Consider the following 11,777-nt stretch of genomic DNA (forward strand, 5'->3'; position numbering starts at 1 on the left):
CCCCCCAACACGCAAGCTCACCCGCGCGCGCGCGCGCTCTCTCTCTCTCTCTCTCTCTCTCAAAATAAACATTTTAAAAAGAAAGAAAACATGAATCAAAAAATAAACTTTTGTAAAAACTAATATAACAGACAAAATTTTCACAAGCTTGATTAAGGAAAAAAAGAAACATATAAACACCAAGGAAATTGATAAATGAGAAATGACCACAGATACAGAAGCAACCAAAAGAACTGTAAACGAATATCACTTAAGTTTTATGGCAATAACTTTCAAAATCTAAAGGAAAGGGTAATTTCCCCAAAAAATACAAATTAACAAAATCAAGCCAAGAAAAAGTAGAAAATATTTTTGAAACCTAGAACAATGTGGAAACAAAAGTTCTCCCACTGCAAATGCCATCTGGATCACATGGATTCAAAGTTCAATTTTATCTAAAAGTTAAAGAACTATTAATTCTAATGATATATTATTGCAGGGCACAGGAAAAATAATATACAAAGTATCCCAAATCATTTAATGAAGCTAACATAACCTGAATATCAAAACACGATAAATTTCAGACTAATGTGACTTGGATATAAAACTCATAAATAAAGCACTAGCAAACATAATGCATCAATGTATCAAAAAATAATATTGAAAAGAATATTGAAAAGAATAGTCAAGGAGGGTTTATTCCAGGAATGCAAATGTGATTCTATATTTATGCTTTCAATAAATATTCAGGAGGTTATGCAGAAAAGAGCTAACAAAGCAATGTTTGCAACAGCCAAAAGGTGGAAACCCAAATGTTCATCAACTAATGGAAGGGATAAACAACATATGGTATGAACATGTTACGTGTGTATACATACTCTAACAGTGGAATATTATTCAGCTATAAAAAGAAATGAAGTTGGGGCACCTGGGTAGCTCAGTGGGTTAAGCGTCTGACTTCAGCTCAGGTCATGATCTCGTGGTCCGTGAGTTCAAGCCCCACATCGGGCTCTGTGCTGACAGCTCAGAGCCTGGAGCCTGTTTCAGATTGTGTCTCCCTCTCTCTCTGACCCTCCCCTGTTCATGCTCTATCTCTCTCTCAGTCCCAAAAATAAATAAATGTTTAAAAAAAAAATTTTTTTTTTAAAAAGAAATGAAGTACTTTTCATACTACCATATGGATGAACACCGAAAACAATTTGCTAAGTGAAAGAAGTCAGTCATGCAGGACCACACGTTATGTTTCCATTGATACAAAATGTCCAGAACAGAGAAATCTAGAGACAGTCAGTGGTTGCTTTGACTGGAGAAATGGGGGCTATAGAGATGAGAAGGGAAGAGTAACAGCTAAAGGATACAAGGATTCTTCTCGAGATGATGAAAATGTTCTAAAATTGTGGTGATAGGTCTGCCTAAAAACTACTGAATTGTACTCTTTCAATGAGTAAATTGTATGATATGTGAATTATATTTCAATAAAACTATGTAAGAAAAAAGAAAAAAGACAACATAGCAAGACCAGAGATTGCCATCTCAGGCCTGTTTGCAAGGTTTTAGGCTTTTGGAATTTAAATTTTTGAGAGGATTCCCACCACAATAACTAGTGAGTGCTGGTTACTGTGCCTGAACTGTGTTTTATCCTGAACACCTGCTTTCCTTCTGGAAGTATGGAATTTTGATAACCTATGAAGCAGAGGATAACTATGTGACTACTCCAATAAAACCCTATGCACTGAGTCTCTAAACAGCTTTCTGACAGACAACACTTTACTTGTCACCACAATTTGGTGCTGGAGGAATTCGTGTGTTTTTTGTGACTCCGCTGGAATAAAATTGTGAGAAACTTGTGCCTGATTTCCATCAGACATCACCCCATGATCGCTCCCCATTTGCTGATTTTGCTTTATTTCTTTTTGCCCTAATTAATAAAGCATACCAGGAAATACTACATGCTGAGTACTCGGAGTTTTACAAAATCACCAAACCTGGGAATGAGAGGGATCTTGGAGACCTCAACACAGAGGCATTATGAAAGTACTTTGTTTCTATCAGGCTTGCAAAGTTAAAAGAGACACTGTTGGTTGGGATAAATGGAAAGAAGTGCTTTCTCTTCTTGTTGACTAATAAAACATGTAATTATACTGTACTACCCTTGCAGAAATATTATATCAACCTGACAACAACCGTTAAATTTAAAAACATTTATTTATTTATTTATTTATTTATTTATTTATTTTTCATTTGAGAGAGAGAGAGAGAGAGAGAGAGAGAGAGAGAAGGGGAAAAGGACAGAGGGAAAGGGAGAGAGAATCTTAAGCAGGCTCCATACTCAGCACAGAACCTGACACGAGGCTTGATCTTACAACCCTGGGAACGTGACCTGAGCCAAAATCAAGAGTTGGACACTCAACCAACTGAGCCACCCAGGCACCCCAAAACAAACACCCTTCAATCTAAAAGCTCTAATACTGAGATTCTATGCCCCCCCAAAAGTATTACCTTTTTGAGCTATATTATGTAGGTGCAATAAATAAGGAAAGAATCAAAATGAATATCCATAAACAGGAACATAATTATATAAGAGGGTGTTTTTGAGTGACAAAGGCAAAATGCAGAAATGTAATATAATCCCATTTTTGTAAAACATATATGAAAAAATATATATGCTTTACATGAACTTCTTAACAAGGAAGAGTGTGTATATGTTTTATTAAAATGGGGATGAACAGCCAAACTTGAAAATAAAAGTGAAAAAAAAAAAAGCCTGTACGAAAGAAACCTATAGTATGTATCTTAATTACATTCACACATTATATAAGTTATGTACGTGTATACACACAAAAAAAATTTAAATAAATACGACATACCAGAAAACAATAAATGAAAAGAAATTTGATATTGCAATTTTAGGCTCAGATAAAATTGACTGAATAAAAATACAACTGATCTCTCTACATTGATTTTGTATCCTGTAACTGTACCGAATTCGCGCATTAGTTCTAACAGTTCCTGCTGGAGCCTTAATCGTTTCACTTCTTCTTTTCCTATTTGGATGCCATTTATTTCTTTTTCTTGACTAACTGCTCTGGCTAGGACTTCCAGTGCTATGTTGAATAGGTGTGGTGAGAATGGGCACCCTGTTTTGTTTCTGATCTTAGAGGAAAAGCTTTTGCCTTTTCATAATTAAAAATGATGTCAGCTGTGTAGTTGTCATAAATGGCTTTTACTATATTGAGGCACATTCCCTCTATACCCACTTTGTTGAGAAATTTTATACTGGAAGGATATTAAATTTCATTAAATGCTTTTCTGCATCTAATTTTTCCTTTCTTTAATGTGGTATATGACATTTATTGATTTTCAAATATTGAACCATCCTTGCACGTCAGGAATAAATCCCACTTGATCATAGTACATGATCCTTACAATATGCTACTGAATTTGATTTGTTAACATTTTGCTGAGAATTTTTCCATCTATACTTGCCAGGGATATTGGCCTATATTTTCTTTCCTTGTAGTGTCCTTATTTATCTTTGTTATCAGGGTAAAGCTGGCCTCATAAAAAGGAGTTTGGACGTGTTCCCTTTTCTTCAATTGATTTAAAAATGAATATTAAGCTAGAAAAAAAATTGAATTGTATTCACCCAATGGCATATTAGAGTCCTAACCTCCAGTGCCTGTGAATACTTGGAAATAGGGCTTTTGCAGATGTAATGAGGTTAAGGTGAGGTCATTAGTGTGGGCCCTTCTCCAATAAGGCTAGCAGTTATCATTAAAAGAGACAGAAACACACAGAGAGAATACTGTTTAATGACAGGCAGAGAATGGTGCGATACAACTACAAGTAAGGGAACACCAAGGATTGACAGCCACCACCAGAAGCAAAAAGGGGAAAGGAAGGCTTCTGCTCAGAGCCCTTGAAAGAAAACAACTCTGCCAACCTTGATTTTGGACTTCCAGCCTCTGGAGCTGTGAGAGAATAAATTTCTATTGTTTTATGTCATTCATTTTGTTCTGCTTTGCTACAGCGGTCCTAGAAAACTAATAAAAGTGCTAATAAAGCTATGAAATTCCTTTGTTCTTTTATGTTTATTGGGATTGGTTTTGATTATAAAATATTACATAGATTTTTAAAATAACATAGAAGTATTGCATAGGGAAAACATAGAATACCCATAATCCTACATAAAATCACTGCTAATAAAGCTACTGAAATATATTTTTAATAGTATCCTGGCCTAACCAACAAACTATAAAGTAAAATTTCATTTTAACATCTTTTCACTAATAAGCAATACAGCAACTCAAAGACACGCTGAAGACTTTTTATTGGTACACTACAACTGTTTACCTAACTACTAAAAGTATTCAAGGTTTCATTTTCAATAACTCGATAGCAAGGTGAAGAGGTATAGCAAGGTGAAGCAATTAAAAGCCTAATTCATTATAGAGGTATCTTGACTTCTGTAAATTGAAGGACTAGAGTAAGGAAGATACAACTGAAGAACAGATATCCTTTGACACACAAAACCACTGTCACCCCACAAATGGAGGTACTGGAGAAGAGTGTACTAGAACATTTATAAAACAAAGACAGAAAATGAGATTAAAGTCATAAGAAAATACTGTACCACCACAAACAAAAACAGCAAATTTTAAGTAATTCCCAATGTTCTGTACTTTTTTGCACTATTTCTTTTCATCTAAAAAAGAACTATGCTTTATCTCTCATGGCTTTTACCTACTCACTAGTTCCCACTGATAACTAACCAGAGAAAGACATGAGTTCATGTGTATCCAGAATACAGAGTATGAACATTAAAGACAATGGCTTATAGCAATCTGTTTTAAGATACGACTTCAGAAGCCAATTATGCCAAAGCAGGCATAACCTAACATTTCTTTGCCTTGACAAAGGCCAAAACGGAACTCTTGCTTTGCCTGTATCTTCCCCCTCATCTCATTTGATGGTAACTTTGTCTTTCCAGTTGCTGAGAACAAGTATCTTGCTATGATCTTTGACTCTGCTTTCTCACCTACCTCTGTCAGAATGTGACCAATTCTCACCCCCTCCGTTTCTACTATTCTCGTTTCTACTATTCTCGACATATCCATCATCAAATCTTGCCTGGATTGCTAGTATAGCCTAATTGTCTCCTAGATGCTGCCCTTACCCAACAAAACCTACCCTCAAGAACAGGCAAAAAGAGCCATCTAAAATTAAATCATAATGTCATCCCCCTTCTTATAATCTTTCAATGGGTCTTTATTACCTTCAGATTAAAACCCAAAAAGTCTTTACAATGGACTGCAAGGCCCTATACTACCTGCCAAAAGTAAAAAACACTTTTTTCTATACTCTCACTGCACTAATGAGACCAGATGTGTTCTTCCACAACAAGCCATGCTCCAATTCTCAGTGGACACCAACACAATACCTACAATTTAACTCAATTTTGGCATTATCTACCTGCAGTCAGTGTCAAATCCCAAGACAAGGGCTCAGTCCCAAAAGACCATCCCTCTCACTTCAGCTGCTCATCACATGTCCCAAGTTGTTACCTGTACTTCTGATTAATTGCCTATAATTTGGAGGTTCCCATGACATTCTCCATGGATCCAATTAATTTGCTGACATGGCTCACAGAACTTAGGAAAACAGCTTACCGACTAGACTTGAGGTTTATTATGAAAAGATACTCAGAAACAGCCAGATGGAAGACAGGCAAAGGGTAAGGTATGTGGGAAGGGGGATGGAATGTCCATGCCCTCTCCAGACATACTGCCCTCCCGGCACCTCCCTATGTTCAACAATCCAAAAGCTCTCCAAATCCCTTCAGTTAGGATTTTTTATGGAGGCTTCATTACATAGGGCACAACTGATTAAATCACTAGCCATTAGTGATTAGCTCGAAATCCACAGCGCTCCCCTCCCTGGAAGTGGAGGGAGGTGGACAGGCTGAAAGTTCAATTCCTCTAATCACACAGTTGGTTCCCCTGGCAACTAGCGCCCCCTCCTAAGGCTATCTAGGAGCTCTGAACCACCAGTCATCTCATTAGCATGCAAAAAAACACATTTATTGCTTCCAGAGATTCCAAGGGTTTTAGAGGCTGCGTGCCAGAAAATGGTGCCAGAGATCAAATACTGTATATATTTCTTACTATGTCACACCTGCCCATCCCCTCACCTTCACCTCTAAATACTTTTCCTATACTTTCTCCACTGCAGTTGTATCACCCTCCTTGTTTCTGAACACACCATGCAAACACCTGCTTTAAAGTGGCTATTCTGCCTGCAACACACTTACCCTTGATACTCACATGACTTCTCCCTGGCTCCCTTCGGGATTGCTCTGTTCAAAAAACACCTTCTAAATGAGGCCTATATTGATTTAAAATTGCAACCACAACCTCCACTCCACACTCCCAACTCCCCTTACCCTGCTCTACCACCTTTCTTTTCTCCTTGGCATTTATCACCATCTTATATACTATATAACTGACTTACTAGGATTATTATTGTTTCTCGTCTCAATCATCTTAGAATGTAAAGGGAATCCCAGGCACGTAAAAGTGCACAGTACACGGTAAGTACTCACTATATATTTATTAAAGAAAGCTCAGGAAATAAAGTGAAATCTCAATCAACAAATCAGTGCTCCTATAACAAAGATGACCTAGGCAATCAGGACTCAGGACAATCTCCCACCAAGTGGCAGCTACATCATTGTCAGTACTATTGCCAAGGAGGTAGGATTATTTCAGGCCTATACAACATACTATATAGGAGGAAAAGTCTTCCAGAATTCACATCCTGCTTGAAACGGAAGGCCACCATGAGAGGGGCAAGAGTTTTACTTTGCAGGCCAAGAAGTTTAGAAGACATCTGGTGGACAAAGAATGCCCTGATAGGTTCTTGACAAGGACAGAATCTATGGTCTGATACTGACCTCAAGTGTCCCACAATTATTTATTCCACCAATGATAAAGTTTCTAGCATCACAGAAAATTACTCAACTATTCAATCATTAAAATCATATCAGTTACATAATCTATAATCATAATGATATAAAAAGGTTCATAGTTGTTAAATATCATAAACCATGTATAAAATACCTAATAAATTCCCAAAATAAGCAGGCATTCAATAAATGTAAGCTAACTATAATGATAGCAGCAACACTACCTTTGAGGTAAATGGTCTTTAATAATATAAAGAAACATTTGAAAAGAAAGTAAAAGCTGTATTATATATATCTCATTTTGCTATCTTTCTCCATTTCCTTACACTGATGTATCAATCTTGACTATAGCCTTAGTTAGATCAGATAAATTGTACAATAAAGTATCAATTTCTAAATTTTAGTATCTGTGAATAAGTTATTCTTAGTAGAAAATAAAACAATTTCATTTACAGAGCTATCCTACTGTAAGAAACTTAACAGGAAAAATTCTAATTTACAAAAAAAAAGTGTTTGGGAATGCTTCACTTTACAAATGGATTCATCACAGTATTGTTTTAAACATTCATTTACAACCTTTTGGACTAGAGAAAGAGAAATTAAGTTAAAACATTGAAGGCAATGCATCAGAAATAAATGGAAAGCAACTCTGGAATAACAATGCAAACAAAAGAGATTTAATTTAGAAAAATTCAACCTATGTACCACTTTTCAGAAAAATAACTACAAACTTCCTTAATGAGAACTTTAATTCGTAAATAACATGATCCATCCAGCCATAAAACATAACTAGAGCACCCAAAATACATCTGGACACTGCTCTCATCATGTCTCTGGGTCCCAGAGAAAGCTCCTCTGCCTGCCTACCACCCTTCGTGGTGTCCATATGGTACTCTCCGTACACCTGAGATGACAGCACACATACCATCATCTCCAGGTTCTCTTACTCTGCGTTCCCTCTACAGAAACACAGTACAGAGTTTTAAAAGAAATGTACAAAGTGCAGTGGTAACACAAAAATGAAGTCATCTACTGTCCTTTGCTGGCTTAGAAAATACTTCACAGGTGTGGTATGGGTGACCAGTAAGTTGAAAGGGTAATGGGAGGAGGAGAAGCGGTATCTTACAAAGGTAAGGTATAAGAAAACAAGAACTATTGGATCTTTGGAAACTCATTTCAGTTTGGGGGAGGATTGGGAACAGGCTGAGATGAGGCTCAGAAAAGGAAGACCTCCTATTTCTGACTACTTTACCTTTGTCTCATTTATTTTTGATTCTCTAGTGCCTAGCATACAATAGGTCAATAAATGTTCACTGAATAAATTTGCTAACTCAGAAAATCACAAAAAGTAAAAAAAGTTTGGAATTTGGAGGCTCCAAATTCCAAAGGAAAAGTATTTCTTCAAAAGGCTTTCTGCAGGTCAATATTTACAAAATAGAAGTAAACAGAGGTTACATTTACAAAATGTGTTCAAAAATACCAAATTAATTTTAAAAAATCACAATTCAGATAACTGAAATGATAGTTTAGGTACTGAAACATGGTTTATGTTGCATAATATTTTATTTTCTGATGAATTACAAATATGAATATAAGCAGCAACTTTTCTGAAGTGACTCATAAAACAAAAATTCTTCAACTACATCCAATGGTTTGTAGCATTTTTGTGTATGTCAGAGACACTTTTGGTGGCCTAATGAGGCCTATGGACTCCGTGGGAAAACGTTTGTAAATGCATAAAATAAAATTCATAATATAATTCATCAATTATGTTAAAATTCAGTTCTAACCACAGACTACAGTTCTAATCATGGACCCTCCTTTAAGAATTCTTGATAGAGGATATCGGTTAACTTGGAAAAGCAAAGAATAGACACTTCTTACCTAAAGAGCACCCCCCCATATATATGTAATATTCCTATTATCTTAAAAAAGCTCATAATAAATTACCAAGATTAGGATATTATATAAAGTTAATATTTAAAGTTTAAATAACTTTTTAAGGTTTATTTGTGGTAGAACAGGCTGCTTCCATTTCTTGTTCCTACTATGTGCATCTGTTGTAATGCAAAATTTTCTAACATAATTTCATCTGTACAAAATTAATAATAATATACTAATGCTATATTTGTATCATCACTAATCTCTAGCTAGTTCTCCAAACATGACATCTACTAGTACACTTCCTCCCTTAATCCAAGAGCTCATGAGTACTAGTAGGCTAGACTGACAATCTTCTGGGCCCCAGCACACCTAGCACACTCTGTATTCAGAATACTTTCAGATGCACTACATAAACGACCTCACTGTAGGTTGTCTTTGGGATCTATAATTAAGAAACACCTTATAGTTAAAGCTGTCAAATAACAAGATCTGCTCAGTGTTGTAGTAACTAAATGTCTTTGTAGGATAACTTAATCTACCACTTTATAGATTTCAAACATACTTTTGGAAAATTGTAGGGTACAGCAACATCCTCCCTAGCATGGTAGGTGAGTGAGTTCCAAACAGTATCAACAGGAAAAATAAAAATAACTCTGATTTTGACTCTTTAATGGGCATATCACCTTAAAATAAATCAGAATTTTTATTTTTTAACTGTCTTGCTAAAACTTCTAAACCATAATTCTAAAATTGTGTTTGATACTACAGTTTAAAAGAAACATTTATTTGACACTAAATATAATACAAAAAAATCTTGAATCACAGTACATTGTAAAATCATAAAAAATTTTGAAAAGAGATTTTCTTTTTTAAGAAAGAGAACAAACACGGTGGAGAACGGTACCCCTCCCATATTAAAATAGCTATCTTTTAAAAAACTTCTTCTTGTATCTTCTAGAGAATATTAATGGGTTGACAACTAGTGTCAAGTTTCATTAACAATATACAATCTACATATGTTTATAAAAAGTTTTTAACTAATAAAGAAAAAAAGGTGTTCTTGATTACTTATTTTCTACACTGCAGGAAAAAATACACATAACTACCAATGAGTTTAATTTGTGAACACACTTAAATAAATCACTTTATAGCTTATTACCAGTAATCACGAACGTAGACAAATTGTCCAAAAAAGCTCATTTTAAGAGCCTCCAAAATGTAAAACAAAAACAAAACCTGTGCTTTTTCCAGACTGTAATTAACTCTTACTTACAGTTGAGTTTGTCTATTTGAATTCTTATGACAATGGCAGATAAATCATGTATTACTTTTACAAAGTAAGTTTTATTTTTCTAATTTCTCCTTCACAGGATGAAGGAGCTTTGCCTAGGCCATCATCAGGAAACCAAAAATAGAAAATTAAACTAACAAGTACCCATTTAGCCAAAAGCTCATTTCAATCAGAATTTTGTTAGTACTTGTTACTTCCTTTAAACACTGAGAATTAGCAATGTTCTTTTAAAGAACAGTTAAAAGCGAATCAGACCCTAATTACAAAGAACTTCCGAAGTTTAAACATCCCTCACAATAGCCTTGAAAATCCAGTGTAAAAATATATATATTTTTCCAGATAAGGAAACATTCTGGCATACTCTGCTGTCTAACAAATAAAGCCTTCCAGTACATTTTGCAAGCATTAATCAGACTTTGCATTGATACAGAAAACCTTGCAGCAAGATAACAAAACCTCACAACATGCTCAGATTGCAGTCTTTAGAAGGCCTCCCTAGTACACCTGTACAAGTACTTCCTGTTCTCCAACGATGTTTAAAAGTAGTTTGGTAAATGTCCCATAAGTTGTTGTCTAAAAGCTAAACATTAACTTCATAAATTACTACTACCAACCAGAAACCACCAGCCCAAAGATTCTTACGTATCCAGTCATCTCTCTTCTCCAAGGAAGACAACATAACCATCTGGACCCCTTTATAGAGCTGCTGCTCGGGAGTGGCAGTGGCTTCGCAAGCAAGGCGCAGGGGCCAAGTAAGCTATATTCACAATCCCAACGCACCCAGCTGGACTCCAGGTTCTGCCTCTTGCCCGCCCTCAAACACAGCAGCAAGAACAGCCACGACCCAGTAAATAGAGCACCTCCTTTCGCCTCCCGCGCGCCTCCAGCCTGCCCAGAGGCATCTCCGCCAGGCCGGGACGTGACGGGCAGGAGGCGGGCAGGCTGCGTGCCCTCGGGCGCCTGAACCCGGGCGAAAAGTCCGCGGAGCAGGAGCGGAGGATGTCACAGGGCTGCTGCTAGGGGAGAGACAAGGTCTGGCGCTGAAACTGGGGTCTCCCACTCAGGCCCGGGGTCTCCAGTCGTTGGATCTCTATCTAGAGACTAGTTTCGGATACTTACCTTGAGCTCTGCCCTCCTAACGAGAGGAGCGTGCGGTCCAGGTAGAGAAACACGGGCCTTCCACTTCCACAGGGCTACCTCCCGCTGGCCCAGCTCTGCCTCACGCCGAACACCCGGCTGATACTAACAGCTGCCGCCGTAGCCGAGGTTCACCGGGAACTGGAGCAGTGGCGTCTGGTATCGCCGCCCAGAGCTCGACCCGGAGCACGGAGCATGCGCACACGCCCCAACACCCAAGGCCCAGTCAAGACAGTGACACCTGCGATCAACAGGTCCCGGGGGACCCGCCCCAATCTCCGCCTCGCGCCCGCCCCGCCTCCTTGGGAAAGGCTCCGCCTTCACTCTCACCGAGTTAACCCCGCCCCGCACGCGATTTCCCGGCTTTCCGGACCTGGCGAACTGTATTCCCGCGGGGGTTCGATTGGGCGCGCGATCCAGTTGATTTACTCCAAGGCGCGAGATCCCGCGAGAGCAGGAGCTTGAACATTTCCCCTAAGGCAAGGGACGGTGTGGGAGGGCTTGCTGAGCTGTTGGGAAAGG

General features: G+C 37.7%; 1 protein-coding gene across 2 annotated transcripts in view; it reads right to left on the reverse strand.

Moving 5' to 3' along the window:
* Positions 1 to 11,415, reverse strand: part of USP53 (ubiquitin specific peptidase 53) — a 66,243-nt gene extending 54,828 nt beyond the window's left edge. For both annotated transcript variants that reach the window (XM_040474950.1, XM_040474941.1), the window contains exon 1: positions 11,238 to 11,415. The gene's annotated coding sequence lies outside the window, so the exon portion shown is untranslated. The remainder of the gene's footprint in view (positions 1 to 11,237) is intronic.
* Positions 11,416 to 11,777: the final 362 nt, after the last annotated feature.

The sequence above is a fragment of the Herpailurus yagouaroundi genome, unplaced genomic scaffold, assembly GCF_014898765.1.
Source record: "Herpailurus yagouaroundi ecotype Mexico unplaced genomic scaffold, PumYag 28, whole genome shotgun sequence".
Lineage (NCBI taxonomy): Eukaryota > Metazoa > Chordata > Mammalia > Carnivora > Felidae > Herpailurus > Herpailurus yagouaroundi.